Here is a 23,775-nt window from a genome sequence, read left to right as displayed (position 1 = left end):
TTACCATACCATTCTATGTACATACATATAATGTCGATTTAACTAAAACTTAATATCATTAAATTACAATTACATTTACAATGCTTAAATTAATTCCATACCAAAATGTTTCAATTCTCGACAATGAAAATTCTTAATTAGCTCATTGGCAAATGGAATCGACTGTTACTTTGTCTTGAATTAAATAAATTATCAATGTAATTGCAATATCGCATTCCTGCCAGCCAATTACTAACAGCAAACACATACAAATTAATATAAGCACACTTATACATGCAGAGATTAACGGTAAAGTATACACAAACGTAATTATGCTAATGAAAATATAAAATGTAGTAAGTACAACCGATTTTCTGCGGCAGCATAAGACTGACCAAGAATACTCGAGCCACAGATTCCATACAGAAATTGAGATAGTTACTTATGTGTAAGTGTAAGAGCAAAAGGATAGCGCAACTGGTTAATAGTGAATGGAATGGAATGAATGTGAAGAACACAGTTTCAACCAACAAGATCGAAAGCTTGGCACGTCATGGAGAGAATAGCATACATACGCGTGCACATACACATGGATGGATGAAAGAAGAATAATTTGAAAAATGCAGTTAAACTGAGGAAATCAGTAAAGTATCGTTTGGATCAGTATTAGAAAACAGATATATCACAGACATATGTATTTTATATATAGTATAAATTTTCCCTACAATATATTTACCAAGAGGTACATATCGTCACCTGAAATGCAAAATAACGTAACAATGAATGAAACACGAAATAAAATGGAACATGAGTGAAAAAAACTATTAATATCGGTTAAAAATGGTTTATATCTGAGCGCAGAACCTGAAAATGTTGAACATATGTAATATTATTTATGCAATTTGAAGTAGTGAATCTTAATCAATAAGACACTCAATTTCGAATTTTTTGATGATACGTTATTTTGAATTTTAGGTGACGATATATATCTATACATCCTGTATATGTATATCTTTTCATTTGCCAAGGTCGCAACTTTGTTCGTCTTTTGTCGGTACCCACTGGGTGATACATTCGCTGAGTGGAAGACATGACTGATGAGTAGGGCAGTGATTACGACCGTTGAATGTTCGTCGGCTTGAAGGCACACCACGAGATATTCGCAAACCAACTGGCTTTCGTACTTGCCGCATTGTTGTTGTTGGTGCTGTGCTTAAGCGCAGTACGTTTATTTGTGCAGACTTTGCGACGACTAGCCGGATAGTATAGGTGAGCAAATATGCACCTACATATTAACCATTGCAAGTGCTATTTTTATATAAAGTGCATTCCCTCTAGGAAAATTTTAACCTAATGCAAATAAATTGTTCGGATTCTCATATAATCTATTTATAATCGGTAATATCTTTTAGCTTAAATATAACTGTAGATCGTTTTACATTTTTTTTCCTACAGGGCAGCTATGTATGTATGCACATAAAATATACTAGTGAACAACATGTCTGCAAGTGACGTGTATGTAATTATGACGATAACGACAGCAAAAATTGCAGTAGCTTACGCGACAATGACAAGAATAACAACAACAGCCATGACAGCGATGCCAAATAAATTGGCGTCAATTGGCTTGGTATTGGTTGCGCGCTAAGCGGCAAAGGTGGTGGCGGCCTTCTGGCAAGGCTAACAAGTTTTCCTCACCTCATCCACACATACATGCAATTTTTATTTTTTTTCATTACATATTTTATCATTTTTGCTTTTGTTGTTGTTAGAATGCACCCAAGAGCGAAAAAACAATTCTCTTTGCACTTAGTGAATTCGATTTTGCTGTCTTCATTCATTCAAAGAAAAGCTGAATCAAGTAGTAGAAGAAGAAGAAGAACACAAAGAATAATACCTTGCGCAGCGTGACGTCAGTGCTAAGCCTGTTTGATGGATTGCTTACAAAAATATGTAATTGTACATACATACATAGATGTACATATACATATGTACGTATATGTTTTGTACATGTGCTTAAGAAGACCTAGGCTTTTATGAGTCGCTGTTTATATACTCGTCTGTCCATGTTTATAAGTATGATTTCCTGAGAAATTCATGTAATAAAGTTAGAACAGGCCGATAGATATATATGCACATACATATGTTTGTATATCCGTGCAGTGGTTCCCAGCAAAGCATCGCGTGTAAGAGCCATTGTGTGAATGGCTCGGTAAATGCTTGAATGGAAATTAGATGACTAATGGGAAGTGTGTTCAATAGAAATTGCCAAGAGTGATTTAATTTTTATGTGAATTAAACAATCTTTCCTCCGTTTGCTGTCGTTGATCACGTTGGCATTAATTCATATACATTATTTATTTATATGTAATCTAGTATCACAAGTATGCAGGGAAAGGTTGTAAAAGTATACAGTTCTGTCATTAATTTTATAGATCTTCATTGCAGCCTTCCTTTTATAATTATTTCTAGTCTTGAACTGAGATTTTAGTAACGACTTAGCGAAAGTCGAAGAAGTATTCCTCTACAAAATAGATCCTAATAGCTTTCAAAGGACCAGGAGCGCAGGTGTGAATAACTTATGATATGTCAGTATAGTTAAACTGTTATCAAATTAATAATTAATGATCATACTTTTTCAAAAAATCAAACTTTGCATACTTTTTCCAAAAGTTTCCCAGAATTACACTATAACGCTGAAGCAAAATTTTGCGAGCTAAGATTTTAAGTTGTTGCAGACTAGTGGTATTAGAGACAACATAGGAAAGATAGTAGGGTATCGCATCAGGTGATCTGTATGTGAGGATGTAGCCATATGTAAAAGTTAACGCAATTAAGGAAAGTTCTCTGGCCGCTATTCACTTGGAAGTGGCCAGAAACGATTATTTTACATATGACCCAACCCTCTCATAACTTCTGGCCTTAGACCAAGTATCCTCTGGGTAGCTAAAAAACATCCGTTTGAAGGCGAGTTAAAGTGAGAAGTCGTATTATCTCTCCTCAGAGTTGTGCGCTGGATTTGGCTCCCGTTACTTAAAAAAAACACCCTAGATTTTTCCCAACTTAACTGAGGATACCAACTTCTGAAGAGCAAAATTGTTGATTTCATGATTACTTTTCCATTTATTATATTTTATCCTATTGTTGCAAGCTGACATTGTGCAACTCCATCCATAGACACACACATGTGTATATTAATATATATGTACATATGTAATAGTGGACCTCTCAATAGCAAACTGTAATTGAATAATGCCAAACAAATTGTTTATATGATTTCTTAAGATACTTAAGCTTAACTCAACGAGCTCGCTCAAGTGCCTGCCCGACGAGTATAAAGCGAAGCTCTTCACATGCTGCCACAAAAAGCTCACAAAAACGCCGTTGCTTATAGCGATGGCAATTGTTAGCGGCTGCTAAAAGCATTGATGCAATCAACCGACTCCAGTCGGTCATAATTGTGTGTGTAATTTGTTGCATTTGCATGTGTGTGTATGCTGAGATTATTATTCAATTTACAATTTATCACCATTGGTTTGCAAAATTTTCGACTCTTAAGAAAAAAGAGAAACCGTTATATGCAAAACACACAAAGAAATGAGAGTGAAAAAGCTCTTAAGTGCTTATGTTGCATGAGTGAGTACAGGCATGATTGTATTTTTGTGCGAGTTCATAAAGTTTATTATTTTAATGTTTCGAAATGACGGCGGCGTTGTCACTTGAAATCTGGCTTTTTTATCCACTCGATCGATTACATGCTGCCGAAATGTAAATGTGGCGCAGATAAATGTGCAAGTACATTGGCATGAATGTTTTGTGCGGTACAGAAACTGTGAAACTAAGCGTCTGGAGTGCGAGCCCAAATGAATAGTGTCCTAAGCTAAAAAATTGCCATAGATAAGTAATTGCCACATTTTGTACTTGTCAAATTAGTGTTGCACTATGTGACGATTTGAAGTGGAGTGTGTGCCCCGTAGGAAATTTAAAATTTGTTTTTAAAATTTTTATACTCTCGCAACAGAGTTGCTAAGGAGAGTATTATAGTTTTGTTCACATAACGGTTGTTTGTAAGTCCTAAAACTAAAAAAGTCAGATATAGGGTTATATATACCAAAGTGATCAGGGTGACGAGAACTTGGTACAGATCTAAATCAACTAATATTAGAAAATTTTACTAAACGTCACCAATAGCCGCTTTCACATCTTCTCTTTATTGAATCTAGTTAAGATATACTCTATACAGACTGTAGAAAAAGTTTACTGAAGTAGCTTCAAAAGTGTTGTGGCTAATGAAATAATTTTTTGGAAAAGTGGGTGTGGTCCCGCCCCTACTAAGTTTTTTGTACATATCTCGGAAACTACTATAGCTATGCCTACCAAACTCTACAGGGTCGTTTTCTTCAGGCATTTCCATATACAGTTCAAAAATGGAAGAAATCGGATAATAACCACGCCCACCTCCCATACAAAGGTTATGTTGAAAATCACTAAAAGTGCGTTAATCGACTAACAAAAAACGTCAGAAATACTAAATTTTACGGAAGAAATTGCAGAAGGAAGCTGCACTCAGGCTTTTTTTCAAAATTGGGCGTGGCCTCGCCCACTTATGGATCAAAAACCATATCTCAGGAACTATTAGACCGATTGCAATGAAATTCGGTATATAATATTTTCTTAACACCCTGATGACATGTACGAAATATGGGTGAAATCGGTTCACAACCACGCCTTCTTCCAATATAACGCTATTTTGAATTCCATCTGATGCCTTGTGGTACATAAAGTTGAAAAAAATTAAACTATTTTGTTCTCATAAATATTATATAAAATTGAAAATTTTAAATAATAAAAAATCAGAAATATTTTAAAATAAGGTTGACATCGAGATGAATTTGGAATCTGAAGCCAAAAATATTAAAAATATGTAATATTATACTAGTGCCCTAATAGAACCAAAATTTTGAAAAATATTGATATGGAGATAACAGTGACATGACTCGATTACTATAAAGAAGGATTGAAGGCAGATTCTGCGCCCCTTATACTTAATCCCGAAATATAGGAGAGTTAGTGGTGATACATTTTAAAATTTGTTTCTACTAATTGGTGGCACATAAATTAATTTAACTCTTTCGATCTGAACCGGGACGTATGTGTCCCTGTGTATTTTCAAAGATACCTAGCGTAGAAAATAAGCGGTTAAAAAGGGTTAATTTAGTTCCATTTCGTAGCTTTGATATTCTTAACGGTATTTGTTTGCATTCGTGATGAGTAATATAGTATAGTAAACTCGTGTTCATTTGGACACGTATTGATTATGCGATACATTTTATTTACTTTAAATTTTTGTTTTAAAAGAACACCATGACTTTTCCTGTTTTGATCAAGATACCGAAACCAAACATATACTTTTCTTGTTATCACTATTTTTTTTAGAGGTTACAAGTTCTGCCTTATTTTGTAGTGTATATAATTTCATACATTTGAAAGTTGTTATAGCTTTTATTCGGAAAAAAAATTAATGAAATTATTTATTATTATTCAAGGCAATAAAAACTAATAAAGATAAAATATTAATTTATCAATGCTAATACATATAAAAATAACACAAAGCTCAATCCCGCAAATTTTTGGGATCGATTCCAATTTTTTTTTTGAGATTTTACGTCTCAACACATTTTAAATCGTGCATTAATCGAATATAATTTTGCAAATACAACGAATAAGTTAACCGTTAAAAGAGCCGGTTCGCAGACCTAATCGAGTACCGAATTGCAAAGAACGCTTGGCTGCGATTCAATTGTGCAAAAATACAAAAATATGCGAATATTTTATGATTGCGGAAAATTACATTTGAACATTTGCAATTCTTTGTATTTCGGGAGACAAATAATGAATAAATATATAAGCAGAAATTAATGTGCCATGCGGACAGGCAAGGGGCAGACTTTTAGTCATAAATATACGTAAATCCACACATTTTGTACACATATATATTAGTTGCAAGCATTTGCACAATGCCGACCACTTTGCCTTGAATAAACACAAAAGTAAGCACACGCTAAGCGCCCAATTTTCGGCTTTGCAAAAGCGTGAGTTATTTTTCATGTTCGCTTACTTTTATTGCACACTGTATACATGCTATGTGTGTACATAAGCAGTATAGTAACATTTTGAAATATGGGCATTAACGAAATTTATCTTAGTACAAATGCCATTTAAAAAGACACAACGAGGTTTTGGCAAGTTTTGGGCGAATTGCGGCAGGCGCTAAATTGCAACTCACACTCAGCAATATTAAGCAAATCCGCGGCTTTGTGTGCTTATGTATTTATATATGTATATACATAAATATGTTCCTTGAGCTTTTTGGCACTGAGTGCAATGAGTCGCCGATTCTATAAGCAGCCTAAATGGCCGGCGCATAAACCGTCACGCAAAGCCTAAATTGGCAATGCAGTTTAACAACGCTGCAGTGTGGCACGTAGTGTGCGGGGTGATAGTTGCACGTCATGTGTTATGCCCTAAAGTGGTGAGTAGCGTGCGACGGCCAGTGAATAAGTAAGTGCACAATTATATTATATTATATGTATATGCGTGTTGTTATTGTTGCGCCGTCAAGTCGAAAGCACTATTCGTTTCCATTTTTGTTCATTTTCATTCGCAATTTTCCTGTTTATCTCTGACACTTTTATTTGGCCGTACGTCTCTTTGTGCCCCAATGTGTGTCACTGATGTGTCCAATAAATTGTCACGCATTGCCAGCGTTTTGTGTGCCAATTCGCCGGTAAAGCAAACAACAAGTATACAACTAACACATTTGTTGTCAAACTCTTCGCAGGCACACACACATCCATGGATTTGGTAGAAAAGTCACTTTATTTTTTGTACGTTTTGGACTGCGCGACGCACGACAGAGCAGCAGAGGGGAGAACGCGGTAGTCGTTGGAATTGTCGCATATGGGAATACCATACACACATCCACACATAAATACATAAGCACATAGTTTCAGTCACGAGGGGCCTGCTGCTGTCTTCTCGCACAATATTTATTTAAATAAATCTACAAATGGTTTTGTTGCAACAATTTGTTGCAAATTTACGGTGTAATGTTGAATTTGTTGTAGCAACATTCAAATTTATTGCAAACTGCAGTAAAAGGTTGTAAAATCATGTATGTATGTATATTTGTTGCAAGCGCGCTGTTAATATGAATTCAAATTAGCATTCATCGAGTTGCAACAACAAGAGGTTAAGAGAAAAATTAATCGTATTACAATAATTTTTTTCGTACTACATTTATTTTTCGCACTAGTTATAAATCACTGGCAATATAAGAATGCGTTTATGCGTTGTTGATGAGTTCCCAATAGGAAAAATTGAGCTAAGATATTCCGAAAATACTAAAGCGAGGTTATGTCATGCATTTGATTTCATTGAAAAGAGTATTATATTTCTTTGCTGCTGTAGAGTATTAAAAACATAAATCAGAATGTAAGGTTACGATCGTAAAATTTAATATGAATCAAGAAAGCAAGTTTCAAACTAAAAAGTTGAACAAATTCGAAGAATAACAAATATATATATTAGGCTGTTTCTTTTTGAACTATTAATTTTTTTCAGTCCCCTGAAAATTTTAGTCCTTAATATTAACATTAAGAACCGAACCAAGGCCTGTAAAAATTTTCTATAGAAAATACACTACAAACGTGAGTTTTTATCTTTAAATCCCTACAGATCAGAGGTATTTTATGGCATCGCTTTGACTTTAGATGCATATTTCTCAGAATTGTTCACTCTACAAAAGTGCACAGTGCAACAAAGTTGTAACTCACACCGGTGAAGTAGTACGGGTCTCTAAACCCGATTTTTCCTAGAATTTCGCATTTTTTTGTATATATCTCAAAAATGACAGAAGCTACAGAAAAAATGTACATGACAAATTTGCAGGAAATTTTATTTGCTATAAAAGAGGTTCAAGGTCAAAATTTCTATCATTAATACTTCTCGAGATATTCAGCTTTTTAAGAATTTTTAGGGTATTTCCAAGGAAAATTCTTGTCGGGACTGAAAAAACTTAATAGTTAAAAAAAAAAAACACCCTAATCTATATGTACTACTGTGATCCAATTGAAATTTATACTTCGCGTGTCTTCCGAATCGGTAAATTTTTTTTCTCTAAGTTGGTAGTACTGTTAGTGACATCTGTGCTAAATTTCACGTCAAAATATTCATTAGTATTTGAGATACGCGTCGCGCGCGATAAGGCACCATTCATGATTATTTCGCCACATTTTCAACTAATATCGTTCGGCAAATTCACATGACCACTCCAAGGACACCGTTTTGACTCAATTGAGGATATACAAACTGAATCGAAGAAGGCTCTGATGGCCATCACGAGGGATAATTATTTTTACATAATTTGTAGCCCACTACATACGTCTAGTCTAACCTCTTGGGTACTCGAAAACACAAGCAAAGATTAAGCAATTTGTAATGTCTACCAGGGTATAACTATATTGCTCGATAGGCACGTTCGTGCATAAAAAATGAACTCAAGTAAAGCATTTAGTAAAGTAAGTGCCAAACCATTTTAATTTATTTTGAAATATGCTAATAATTTTGAAGATTTTTTTAGAAAATTCGATTGAGAGAAAAATTCGCAAAAAATTTTGCAATTTTTGCTAAACAAATATTTTCTAGACGCAGTTTATTGTAATACTTTTTTATATGTTGCATGTTGAGTGCGAACCTCTAATAAGCTGAGAATCCAATTTATTGGCAAAAATTTTTGTTGACTTAGCTGCCAAAATCAACACAAAAATAAGTTATTAAATATTCTCATTGATGTGTTGCAGTGTATATTTTTAGTTGCTGCATCATCCGCAATTCACAATTCGGTCAAGCGGTCTTTGACTCTGCGTGCATGTTGCCACATTGTACATACACATATACTCATAGAAGCAAGCATACTTATGTAGTGATGAGTCGACGTGTTCTTTTTTGTTGTTTCATAGCGCGCATTGCATCCTCAGTACGCCTATGTGCGAAATATATTGGAGTAATAAAACTGCGAATATTGGTATGTATGTGTATATGATCTAATACCTATGTAAGGCTGATGAGCCTAAGAGCCCATAAAATATTTGTTTTTGGCGCGCATTTTCGGCTTAATCCACTCTTCTTCCTGTCAGTTCACTGCTTTTTCACTAATTCTGTACTCAATTGTGGTTGTCAATGATTTAGTGACTGTCTACATACCCAGTAGGAAATTTTAAGATTTTCAAATTTCATATTCGATAGGAATTTATTCTACTAAAGGTGTCAAACCTCTTAATATTTTTAGTAGAACCAAATAATAATACATTGAAATTCCATCTCGTTCACAGAATTTCAGCAATCCTTTTTATCTGCCAGAAAAATATTCGAATGCGGTATATTCCTAAGAAATTTTACCTAAGAAATTGGGAATTGAAGTTCCATTGTCTTCGGAAACCATTCTATGAAGTCCTCACTAGGTTCGTGACTTAAATAGTTCAGAGATATTTGCGTCTAAATCCTTTTTTTCTACTTCTCAACAAGAGAGATTGGTAATCGCAAAACTTAGAAAGTATCTTTTGCTGAAAATATAAATTTGTAGGCACTTTCTGAAACATTGCATTTACAACGCCATCTATCGGGAATCTTTTTTATGTTTCCCCTTGAATGCCTAAGTAAGTTTATTAATAAAAGGCGTGTTAAAATATTTTTGCCAAATCTTGCCTAATTTTTTTTAGCCTCCAATGAACCAAAGCACTATTGTATTTCAACTTTTTCTCAGTGAGTTGCTTAATTCAGATTTTCTATATTTTTCCTAATGTGCTACTTCCGACATGTATAGAATGTTTTTCGCATAATTTTTTCCGAGTTTATTTTTCACTCGCCTTTTATATTTAAATTATTTTTGCCACAAAACACACATATCCATACATATGTATATGGAAAAGTTTTTCATAAACCGCCTATAGGCTCTAGACAACGTTTTAATTTGGGAACACATGCAGTCGAAATTAGCGCCGCAAAAGTTGCCAAGTGAAATGAGTTTGTGTTTTTGTTAGCTTTGCTTTTTTTGTCAGAAAGTAAGAACGAATAAATATAAATTTGTGGATTTGTGTTTTAAATTAACGCAAAATACTTTTACTTTTCTTTAGTTTATTAGCTGTGCGCAGCATTTGTCTGTAAAAGTGTTTGTGCGTAGGCTCATATTTTTATCGTTTTATTTTTAATGTGTTTCTGTGTTTTTGCATTTTTTTTTGTTTTTTGACATTTTATATATTTTCAGTAGGCCTAAAAATATTTGCCGCATCGTGTTGACTTCCTCTTTTTGTGGTGTGGCGCCAGTTTGTCGGCTTTATGCCAATAAACCGCACAGAAATGCATATATTGAAGTGAAATGAGATTAAAAAATATTAATCTTTACTAAAACTCTTCATGGTAAATGTGAAAGCTTTTATATAAATTTTTACAATAACACTCTGAAAATATTTATTTTTCAAAAAAATGTGGTTTGTGATAAAAAATAATATTTATTGACAAGCAATGCAACAGCTTGCATAAATGCTGAAATTAAAACAAATGTCTATGGCAAAAAATTATGTTACATAACGTTTCATTATGGAAGTAATACCGTTATGAAAACATAGTATTTTTTTCCTTCAAAGGAGAGATAGATATGGACCTAAGCAAGCATATAAATTTTGCCTGTTTGCTGCTGTCTTTTGGTGGAATTAATTTAAAATATGGAACAAAAAAATGATGAAAACAAAAAGTTCGAGCTTCATAAAAAATTATCTGCGTATCAATTTTTTTACGCATGCAATTGTGCAATGTTTCGTTTAAGTACAACATACTTATGTAATGACTTATGCGCACATATGCATGTAAACACATATGTATACCTATGTAAGAATTAATAAATTTTTTCAAGTTCACTTATTCAAAAATATTGTCAGATATCCAAATAAAAGAACAGAAACAAAAATAGTATAATTTTTTGAGTGATTAAATACGTAAACTAAAGTAATTAGAGGATTAATAGAATTACATCTATCTTTTTATACTCTCGCAACAATGTTGCTAAGGAGAGTATTATAGTTTTGTTCACATAACGGTTGTTTGTAAGTCCTAAAACTAAAAGAGTCAGATATAGGGTTATATATACCAAAGTGATCAGGGTGACGAGTAGAGTCGAAATCCGGATGTCTGTCTGTCCGTCCGTCCGTGCAAGCTGTAACTTGAGTAAAAATTGAGATATCATGATGAAACTTGGTACACGTATTCCTTGGCTTCATAAGAAGGTTAGGTTCGCCCACAAAATGGCGGAAACCGAAAACCTATAAAGTGTCATAACTAAGCCATAAATAAAGATATTAAAGTAAAATTTGGCACAAAGGATCGCATTACGGAGGGGCATATTTGGACGCAATTTTTTTGGAAAAGTGGGCGTGGCCCCGCCTCCTACTAAGTTTTTTGTACATATCTCGGAAACTACTATAGCTATGTCAACCAAACTCTACAGAGTCTATTTCTTCAGGCATTTCTATATACAGTTCAAAAATGGAAGAAATCGGATAATAACCACGCCCACCTCCCACACAAAGGTTATGTTGAAAGTCACTGAAAGTGCGTTAACCGACTAACAAAAAACATCAGAAACACTAAATTTTACGGAAGAAATTGCAGAAGGAAGCTGCACCCAGGCTTTTTTCAAAAATTGAAAATGGGAGTGGCCTCGCCCACTTATGGACCAAAAGCCATATCTCAGGAACTACTAGACCGAATTCAATGAAATTCGGTATATAATATTTTCTTAACACCCTGATGACATGTACGAAATATGGGTGAAATCGGTTCACAACCACGCCTTCTTCCAATGTAACACTATTTTGAATTCCATCTGATGCCTTTTCTGTATAATACGAGTATAAACATTGGGAACCAATGATGATAGCGGAATAAAACTTTACAAAAATACGGTATTTGAAAAATATGTAAATGACGTATAATGAAATCTCGATTATCACTTTATCATGCGAGAGTATAAAATGTTCGGTGACACCCGAATTTAGCCCTTCCTTACTTGTTGTTCTCTGTTCTCTATAGTTCCTTGACGTTAGCATGAATGACTTCTTTTTTAGCTAACCAATTACCATCCTAGTTGCAATAAAAAGGATAACGTTCTATTGTTGTAGTGGCAGAAAATATTCTCAAAGTAATTTCGAGGAATGGTGCCGAGTTTACAGTCTTTGGCTCCACTAACACGACCATGGCCATCATTCTTACCTAATTTGAAAAAAAATCTCCAATTGTTTTGTGATCTAGAGCAACTAAAAAAATGAATAAAATTATCCGACTTCAGGTCACCCGCTAATCGAGGATGTAGTATCACATATCGATATTGAATACCCCCAAATTGATTCATGGTTTCTGAACGCAGTTATAATTTTACCGAAATCTAATCATTTAAAGCCTCATTATTCAATTCAATTCTCCCACTTATGCTTTCCTAGCGCATCTATACGAGTATTCATACTATTTTGAACATATGTGTAAGGAACTCTCATGGCTTTTGAAAGTGATGATAAAGGAAAAGGTGACGAAAAGACTTTTTCGACTACGCACTATTTCAAACAACTATAGCCTTAATCAACCCTTATTCAAAACAGAAGCTTTTAAAATAACAACTAGCGCAACTAGCCAAATTTATATGTACTTTGATTTTAAGTTGTTTGGAACTTCTTTTATTCCAGCAATAACAGCAATATTTTGTATAATATTTTATATGTTTCAATCAGTCTTTAATTTTAGTAGAGTCTGTAGTTTTTAATTAAGTTTAAATGTCTTATCTAATTCCTGGCCTAATACCTGTAGGGGAGGTTCTTGCTTTCAAGCTTCCGTCGAATTTTTTTCAAGAAGAATATGTAATCGGTGGATCTTGAATCTTCAGAAATCGATTTACTTTGAAGGTTTGTCGAAAAAGAAATGAATGAAAGCAATTTTTTAAAGATAAAAACAAAAAATAAAAAAGTGTTTTCCCCAGAAATATTATTATTATTTTTTTTTTAATCAATCACACCAAAATAATCAGTAAAACTGCTTACATCAATCACAATTTTATTTATACTTTGCACCACGGACCACAGATAAGAAACAAAAAAAAATAATAAATAAATAAAGCGCCAAAAATTAATTTATCCTCATTAATGGACTTATAGTACCCAGTACTTGTATCAAATGAATTTCTTCTGCACTAACAGTTCCTTCAACCAGTACGCTAATCAGCCTTTTCTTTTTCTCCCCTTCGTTCTTATGTTCTTGATTAAAAAGCAATAAAAGTCGAATGAGGATAAGAATGGGAAGCAATCAAGTAATCACTACCAAAAAAAGTGTTGTCACTGGCTTATAACAGTAAATGCGCAGAAGTCATTACAAGGCGTACACCAACAGTTAAGAAGGAGAAAAAACACAAAAGAGCGGGTTGGAAAATGTTAAATCGCCAAGACAAAGTATACAGCTCAAGGTTACAGAATTTAGCTAAGGAAGCATTAAAGTGACAGCTAAAGAAGATACCTACATACGCATATACGGCTATGTGAATTGAAACGAGAAGCCAACTTTTTGTTTACCAACCAATGCGACGTTACGAAAATATAAGTTTATTCTGCAAAAAGTGACCTCGCAGTTTTCCGAGTATAAAGTCAAATTGACAGGAAAATATGGCAGCGAATAGCAAAAGTGGCGAGTAAGTTTGACGTAGATGCTAAAACTTCGAGAAATTCCATTGTAAACTTTATAATTACAACAACTATAAAAGAACCTAATTCTTTCTTCGAAAAATGAAAAAATACGAGTGAGATGTGTGTTATTGGGTGCTTTCATTAGACGTGGAAAATTATTTTTAAGTTATATAAGGGGAAGCAGAAAAAAATCACGAAAGAAAAACATTTGTTATTAATCAACCTAATCTTCGACTCTATTGTCATTTAAGTATCTGTGAAAACAATTCTCACTACATTGTTCATAATAGTGCAATCTTATGAAACATTTGGTTGCAAACTTTTGTAATGACAAAACTCAAGCACAAAAATTGATACTGATGATAAATCTTCCAGCCATTTGTCCCTACAAAACCGTCTAGCTCATCATTAATTATTAATATGAACAGAACGAAAGACTAGGCATTAAACATCTCTCATAAGTGGCTTCCGAAATGCTTTGTTTGGAGGAAATACTGAAAGAAAATCCAAATAATAAATGAAGGGAAACGTTAAGATAAAATCGTGCACTTAGAGCAATGTTATTGTAAAATTATATGTATTTTTTTAATATAACGAAGTTAGAAAATTATAAACGGATACACTTTAACAATTATTTTACACATGAGTATAAATAAAAAACAGTATATATATAGAGTATAAATTATATATATGTATGTATAAATTTTTTAAAATAATAAAGAACTTAAAAAATTTCAAATATTTGGGAAAATTTTATATCTCTATTGCAGGAACAGATCTCTCGATTTGCTTGAACTTTCGAGATTTTTGGCTCATTAGTTAAAAAAGTTTTTTTTTTTCTTTATTTCATTTGATCTCTCGCTTTGTAACTTTTTCTTTCTTTCTAACTCTTCATATCTCTCTTTTCATTTCTATTTCACTCTATTTCTCCTACATAATTTTTTTTTCATGGACACAGAACTTTCCAAGCTATTAACTACTTATGCCCGTCAGTAAACCAGGATTCGTTTAAAATGAAGCCTCTTATATTTTATAGAGTAAGAAGTTCTAGTTTAGAATTCCATAATCCACTGAAATTGTATTTAATTTATCCGAATTTAGTTCAACATTTTCTTTGTTAGTCTAATGCCACTTAACCAGATTTAAATAAACTTTGCGGATCTAACCTCAAATAAAACTTAAATCTACAGACTTGAAGTGTTTCGTCACAGCTGTTTACTGTCCTTCTTAAGGGCACGGATTAGTTATAAACAACTATAACATATTTTTTTCTTTCCTTCTTTTTTATTACTATCCGCCAAGTGTACTTTAAGCTCCTCACTGACCTACTCAGTGTACATAAAAACCATTTCAGTTTGTATGATTGATATCTCACTAGTGAACACAGAAGCTTCGAACCCAATTTGTGAGCTTAAGTTCATCTTCTATGGTTTTCTTAACATGTGCTTTCTAATAGAAGTACATTGCTGGCTGTAAGTGGCGAAAGAAAAAGTCCAGTTATCCAGGCCGAGTAACCGACAAATGCTCTATTAAGAGTTGTACGGATGTAGGCTGTATAATATTAATAGTATATTTTCCTGTGAAGTGCAAGTATGTATGTAAACGAGTACAAATGACGTTAGATAGCAAGATTCCAACAACAAAAACAGCTACATTCTGTGGCAAAATGCCATAGTTTATCTTTGCTTGGTCGGATTATTGATCTTCACACACACACACACACACACACCAGCTTATTTTCAGAAATTGTATCCATTTACATATGTATACTTGTTTATGAGAAAATACTTACAAGTAGCAATACAAAAACGGGGAATATTACGGATTATATATCTGGCACATAAGTTCATAAATACATATTTATTTATTTGGATTGGCACACAAACGCTGCATAACAGCCCCGATTACTTAAGGCAGGCAGCGATGGAAGACACTTTATGAATTCGCAGCAATCAACAACGTTGTCTTCCTTTTGTAGATATATAGTGCTTGTTTATTTTCATGTAATTGTGGTTAATAGTGCAGATATAAATTTTACCCACTTACTTATAAATATGTTTGCAATATGTAAATATGTACGTAATGGCCACAAGTAGAAGGGAAAGTGGGTCAATAAAGCAACTGTGCGGTAAAATAAATGGTAAAGGAAATAAAATAATATTTTAGAGGGTATGTTTATGAAATTTAAAATATCTCCGACTTGGTTTTTTAAATCAATTCTACACTACCAGAGATTCCTTCCAAAAAGTACAAATTGACATAATAGAACATATTCCTACATTCCTCTTCATAATCGAATAGGCGATCATGATGAGCCAAGGTTTAGTCAGGAAAGTCAATTTTATGGTGAATGAATACAGTTAAGAATACAATATGGATCGCTTTGAACACCCCATAAAATTTGTATTTGAAAAATTGTTGTTTTATTTAGTTGTTGTTCTTAAATTTCGTTCTCGACAACCTGTTCTTGAAGAAGCAATAATCTGTTCAGAAATGTATATATTGAATCTAGTTTCGAGGACTTTTTTCTGCGTGATTTTAAATTCACAAAAAAAAAAAAAAACATTTGAAAGTTTTTAGCAAGCTTTTTTGATGTTTAATAGTTTTTTATGTGGTGCATGCCTGGGTTGAAATACTTGTCTATTAAAGAAACCAAGTGTTGCATACGAAATATTCAAATTTTTGCTGCAAAACATTTTTAACCAAAAAGGCCACTTGTACCCTCCGTTGACACTTACATACAGCTGTTGACGTGTTAGAGTGCGAAAGTTACTTTTCAGCTGACTTTTTATTAAATGTTCTTCGCACAGCTGAAAACTTTTAATATGACAAAGCTCACGTTAAGAACGAACGCTTAGATACTTGCAACAGACACATACATAACAGCATTTCATGTTGAGCTAAGTTGCCAAGAAAGTATTCGAAAGATAAGTGTTTAGTATTGACGGTATAAAAAAAACCAAAACTGAAAATATGTGGTAAACAACCCAACCCAAAGAATTACAACATCACAAACCAACGCGCCGCAGTGAACGCGGAGACGTCTTGACGCCTTCGTATATTTCACTTTCAGCTTGTTTTTTTACGCTCACCTTAAAACCCCTCTCTCAATAACTCTTAGCCTACGCGAAAAGGTTGCGTGTTTCCGTTTATCCTTCCGGACGGTGCGTATACGTAACCAATTCAACAGTGCAAACAAATTTGTGTGCATGAGTGTATTTGTATGAGGATGTATGAATATATTTACTTGCGTTTGCGGCAACCCATTTATTTTGTTTTCGCGTTTCTTTTTGCCAGATTCTCTACATTTTTGCACCCAACCACAATTTTGTTGATTCTTCGCATTTTTCGTGTTTTCACATTTTTCGTCTTGACAGATTTTCTTTGTTTTTCTTGCGGCATGCAAGCAGTAAATTTACCAGGCGGAGTTTTGGGCATGACCATAGTGCCCGCATTAAACACGGGACCCATTGCCGCGAAAAACGCTGGGGAGAAGGGAGTGATGGCGTGGCAAAACGTGGGAACCGAATGCGTAAGCATGCTGAAAGTATGGAGCATCGGAGCAAAGCAAGCGTGGCTATCACTCATAGTCAACATGTTGGTGCTTGTGAGTTGTGGCAGCAATGCTCGCTGGTGACGCTTTAACCCGCTGTGTCAGTGTTACCGCTTTTCTTTCTATATCAAAAAAAAACAGTAAGAGTTCCACACTTCTGTTTATGTGTGTGGGCTTAGGTTTAAATTTCGCGTTTTAAAGCGCGGCAGGTACCGTGTTGCATGCTAAACAGTTTGGGTTTCGCGTTGAGTCCAAGCCTTTTAGTGGTTTCTTTCCCGCCGAAAGCGTATTATGAAGTTGAGGAAATATAAAGTTTTCTTTTTTTCGATTGTTTGGTTTGAAGTCCTTTAAGTGGACTAAGGATAGAACTTAAATTTGCTTAAGAGGAAGCTCTTTAGGTTGATGATGCATACGGGTTGTAGATATGGCATTTTAGACAATAATAGTAACAATATTTATTTAAATTCCTCTCTTGTACGAACGTAGTTCTAATAGTGACACTATATTTGATTAACCGGTTTAGCTTACTTTCAATATAAAATTTTCAATTCAACGTACATATGTCCGTTTAAAGATATCTTCATACATATCACCAGTGAATGGCTAACACAGACGCCATTAAGCAAATTTTCTCGTAAATAATGCAGCAGCAAGACCCCCTTTGTACAGACCACCAAAGGTGGCGCCGCTTAACGGCTTAGGGCCCTGGCTGCCAAGCTGCCTGCTTGATTTGTAAGGCCAAGCAGTAAAAGCCGGTTGGTTTGGCAATATGCGCGTTTAAAGTATGTTGGCAGAGAGGCGGGTACGTTTCGATACAAGTCCAGTGTTTCTCTTAACACGGTAGATACTATATCGGTGTATATATGCGCCGCCGCTTCTACTTTTATTCGCGTGGTTATAAGAGCGCTAAGCAAACACACATTTGCAGTATAAAGCGCCGCTTTGCTTTTGTTTGCTTTGAGAAATTTGCATGCAATCGATAAATCTAGCAAGTTTCGGCGTCAGCAGCTCGGCTTTAGTTTGTTTTCTTGCGTTTATCCGTGTTACTTTGCCGAACATATTATTGGTTTTATATTAATTTTTTTGCGTTTTATCTAATATATTTCCAAAGTTTTGTGGTTAATGTGTTTCTGATGAATAAACTTTTTATACCTTAACAATAGTTATAATTCGTGTTTTGATTTCGCAGAAAGTTGCCAACGCACATTAAAGCCAGAGAACGTAAAATAATTTCTATGTTTTCTGTTAAAGCTTCGTAACCACCAATGCGCCACAATTATACCTAGATTTGGAATTGACATTTAATTCTGGACGTCAACAGCTGGTGCAATTCCGCTCCGAAATCACTTAACAGCCCATATAAGGACGATATATTAGGGTTAGTACTGAAGCTACTTGTTATGGCAAGTTCTTTCATACATACATACGTATGTATATTATTTTATAAACATCGTTCACATTCAACCCGCCTCAAAATTGCATGCATACAACCCTAAAAGTATCGTCTAGTCAAGCTCGCAAATTCCATGTGCAAACGTAACCCCCTAAAAATGCATCGTTCACTGCCTACCCTTCAAAATTTTCTACGCCATTCATTTCAAATTGTATAAAATGTGTAATTTTTATATGTACATATGTGTGGGTATAAAGGCATATACTTACATATACAATATATTTGTAAATACAGCGCTTTCAACAGCGGCAGAATTCTCTGCTTGTGTTTGCTGTCAACCAAAAGCTTTTCACCCTCTTCAATAGTGTATCTACATAAGTATGTATGTATATGTGACGGCATATATGTACTTATGTATGTGCATTTGTGTATGTATATATTTTATTGTATTATATACCATATTGATATCGGACGCGATATTTATATCCATTTCTTGAATTACTTTTGTTCACATCCAAAAACCCTCACTCTCCACATCACATTCTTCATCAACGTCATTTGTGGCGTCGTGTCATTCATCAGTTGTGCTAAATGAATTTTATGTTGCCTATATTTTCTGCACAAGTGTGCTGGTATACATATGTATGTATGTACTGTTTCCACTTCTGGTTTTTGTTTTCGTTTATCTGTTAGTCGCGCGTCATTTTTTTTATCACATGTGGCACATTCGCATAAACAAAGTTGAGCGTACTGTAACTGCGGCCAATTTAGATCAGGCACTCTCTTCTTCTCTGATTGATTTCCCTCTCACTTTGTTGATATCAGTGGTGCTAGATTCAAATTAAAATTAGTTTTTCTTGTATTATGCGACCGTTGATTGACATAAAGGTATATTAAAAGTGTATTTTGGGTTTAAGGATGGAAGAAAGTTTTAGCATAGTTCAATTTAAGCGAATTAGTTTCTTAGATTTTGAGATATGAATCTGAAAACTTGCACATGTCGTTCCTTTTTAAGAAGCTACTGATTTGTTGGAACCGACGATATCGGACCATTATAGCATATAGCTGACATACAATCTAAACGATCGGGGAACCGAAGTAAACGTTTTTCTTGCTTGTATTGAAAAAAATGAAACTCTTAGCTGCTCGTTAGCAAGATCTGTAATTATCATTGAATCAGCTATTGAAATTCCTCACACTACTGCAATCGTCGTTTTTCTAAACCTCAGTGCAGTGACAATTTCCGGCTCACATTTCACTTTCAATGCAAGTCAAAGCCAAAGAAGGCATAAGAAACAAGAAGCCTGATAGAAATACAATAATAACTAATGCAATAATGCTTGGTGATTGGCAACAATTGCCGCTTCAAACTCAATTGACATAGACATTTGCAGTTTGTTGCTGGAAATTCCTAGCCAACGCAGCAAAGAGAAAGTGGTGTGGCAGGTAAGACTGTACATATAAGTATACAAGTAGATCATTAATAAGCTGAATAAGAAATGTGTGGAAATCGAGAAAAATAGGTACTAAATAGGTATTAACTAAAAAACAATAACAACAAATTGTTGTCAATAGAGCTGCGATGCAATTGCGCTTATATGCGTCATGTGCAACTGCGGCGCGAGCAATTGAAGCTGTTGACGACAGCGTGTCTCCCAGTTGCTGATTTGCTGGCAGTCGGTGCAGTCGCTTTAGCGCTGCAGAACAACATTTCTGGCTCATTTGGCAGAGCTGTTGGCATGCGCCACAAAGCACGTCAGTACATTTTTTTAGACTGTGGCACATACATACATACACATATCTGCAGGCAATACCAGCATTACTTGGCAGCAGCTTTAAGTTGCCCTTGCAACATCAGCAACGTACGACGTCTCTTTGGCTATGATCTCAGCTGCAACTATTGTTGTTGTAGTTGTTTCCGCTACTACCATTGCTAGTTAATAATTCAGTCAGTGTGCGGCATGGTGAAATAACGTCACAGCAACATCACCAATTGTCGCACTTGCCTTGTTGCCAATAGGCAGCGACAACAAGCGAAACTGCGTTGGCAACAGCACCTGCCGTGACTTCAGCTGCATTTTTCAAAGACTACATCAGTACCTTGTTGCTATTATTGTTGTCCAAGGTTGCACTGACTTATATTGCTTACAATTTAGATGCCATCATCTTTTTGTTGTTGTTGTTTTCATTGTCATTCGCTGCAGAGTTATGGCGTGCGAAGCGTGTGTCTCGTGTTGCACGCTTGAAAATATCGTTACATATGTGTTGCATGCAACTAGCCTTGTTTGAACTCGAAACTATTCTTACGCCAGTCGGTGTGTGTCTCGGCATTAAAGGTAACTCGAGCAACTCGAGCGCTTTGTCTAAGCATTTTGTTCATTTTCATTTTCTCTTGCAACTTTTTCTTTTTTCTCATTCTCTAGTGTCTATTGTCTTTCTTGTCTATTTTTAATTTTACCTGTGTACAATAAATGCTGTTCCCAGCCTTTGAAGCCTTTTATAGCATAAACTAGGCGTTGTGTGGCAAGTTCGCGACGGTGGCGGTGGCAAGTGTCATTGAGTGGCATTCCGGCGTTTAGTTGCATAAAGCTTTGAAAACACATGCAACATACATTTATAGCTTTTCTGTTGTTGTTATTGCATTTTCATGCCACTGAATGCCTCAGCAACAACGTCAATGTGATTGTTGCGGCTGCAACATGTCAGCCACTAAATGTGAAAAACGTGTGAAATGTTTTAGATGCGAATATAAAATATTATATATGTATGTATATATAATATATATAATATATATGTACATATATGTGTTGCAATCTTGTGGCCTTTGGAAATATCCATTCGGAACTATTTGTATGCATGTGTGCGCGCACATGACAAGTGGCAAACAATGTTGCAAGCTATTTTGCTCGTAAATATGCACATTTCTCATATTAATGGTCGAATGCGGTTATATTTGTTATAAACATATATAAACCATATATACAGAAAGCAATTTATTTTCTTTTGAAGACATTAAAATGCAGAAATGGCAATTTTATGCCAAAACCCGCATTTGAAAATGTTTTTGCTTCTGTTTAGATGTGTCTCATGTGGGAGTGTGTATGTAGGGATGCAGTTCAAGCAGAGATGCTTGCGTTTAGTGCCTACCCTGCAGGAAAATACTGTTTTGGAACTAGGGTTATTATTGCATATATAATTGCCAGGAAGATCTGGCCCGATTCTATCTCTCTTTGGAACTTAAGTATTATAATTTTTTTTTGCCACATTGTCCCCGAGATGACCATATTTCGTATATTATTTTTATGTTATACGGCCGTTAGGGATAGTATTAAGGAATTTTGAAATTTTTGGTAAGTATTCAAATGTCAGATACACTATTGATGGTAGTCTAAATTGCATTCCGAAACTATTATAATTGCCAGAGATATCTATTGTAACGAAAAATAGAAAATAATAATAATAATAGAAAATTTTGCACTTATGGAAGTTTTAGAAAAAATCTTATCAGAAGAGAGTGACCCCGCGACCTTTCCCACATTTAAAATTTATTATAAAATCTTGTCGACTTTGTATTTCTTATGACAAAACTTCGTGATTATTCGAAACAAGTAAGAATATATTGTATGTACAGAGGACAATTGAGTCTTCAGTTAATCTTAGTGAAAAAGTCATCAATATGAACTAGTATTTACTCCTGAAGCTTTGCAGCCGTAACAGTTTGAGAGAGTAAAATTTTCCTACTTAGTATATCGACAAGAATTTAAGAATTTTGTTGTTGAAATATAACAAATGTAATATCTGTATATATAAGAACACTAAATGTCTATTTTCCAAAAATAAAACCTTACAAAAAATCTTATTTTAGCATTTTGACTCTACTAAATATTCAACTTTGACTACAATAAAGGCGTTGAGTTTATACTGTCGAGAAACTACAGCACAAAGCTAGTGGATATTAATATTCTGAAGAGTAGAAAAATTTATCTTCTGAGTAAATAAAACTACATATTTACTTGAAAAAATCTGTGAGAAATTTGACCAGGACGGTGAAAAAATATTTCGTTGGTCTTCTTAGAATCTAATAAATATCTAACAGATGTAATATATTACTCTTTCCACGTTCAGGCTTTGAAACGAGTGTTATACATATTTGATAACCTGAAATTTCGGGATCTCGAGAAATTTTGAAGCAGTTGACTAATCATAATTATTATTTGAAGTGATTTAGAATTATATAATCTCCATTGAGCACAACTAATAAGTAAAATCAATTTGGTATTCTAAAAATGTTCGAGCGTTTTCAGATTAAAACATTGTTTTAGTTCATAAGTAATTTGGAATTCAGCGTAACGTATTAATAACGAAAAATTATTCGTTATCTTGAATTTTTTTTTACGGAACTTAATAATTATTGTATTTTTAATTTCCTTTGGTGATTTGAAATCGGCACTACCAATTACTTTAATAGTAACCAAAACTACTTCGAGATTTCGAAAAATTTCGGGACTGGCTCTTAAAAGTGTTTAAAGTTTTGGTGCGACGTGTGTCTAGAATAAAATAAATTTAAGCTTTCAAAATTTTCAATCAATTTTTGGCCACACATACTGTTTACATTAAGTTTGCCGCGTTGTTTGTAACACGCAAAAAAAAACGTTGGAGACCCTATATCGTGTATATATAAATGATCAGCGTGATGAGCTGAGTCGATTAAGCGAATAAGACCCTCCATTTTTGAGATAGCAATTTGAAATTATGTATCCGTTCTTTTCTAGCTAAAAGCTGCTTATTTGTTTAAACTGCAAATTTTAGAGCACTATAGATAAGAGCTGCCATACAATCTGAACAATCGGAATCAAGTTCTTGTATGGAAAATTGCTTCATTTGACGAGATGTCCACAATAAATCTGGCAAGGGTTATTGCAGAAGATCGAGTCATTATAATTAAAACATAAATATCTACCCTACAATCTGACACAAACCGACCGATCAATAATAAGTTTAGTGAAAGATTTTTTCTATCCGTGAAGGCTTATATTAGCTTATAGCTTCTTGTGTTTTTTTCATTTTTTTTT

General features: G+C 34.3%; 1 protein-coding gene across 4 annotated transcripts in view; it reads right to left on the bottom strand.

Annotated features, from left to right (window-relative positions):
- LOC120778051 (division abnormally delayed protein) overlaps positions 1–23,775 on the bottom strand; it is a 508,824-nt gene that overhangs the window by 346,667 nt on the left and 138,382 nt on the right. The window lies entirely within an intron of this gene.

Source organism: Bactrocera tryoni, chromosome 5 (assembly GCF_016617805.1).
Source record: "Bactrocera tryoni isolate S06 chromosome 5, CSIRO_BtryS06_freeze2, whole genome shotgun sequence".
Classification (NCBI taxonomy): domain Eukaryota; kingdom Metazoa; phylum Arthropoda; class Insecta; order Diptera; family Tephritidae; genus Bactrocera; species Bactrocera tryoni.
Note: the sequence above shows the minus strand (reverse complement) of the source record. Positions and strands in the feature narration are given on the sequence as shown.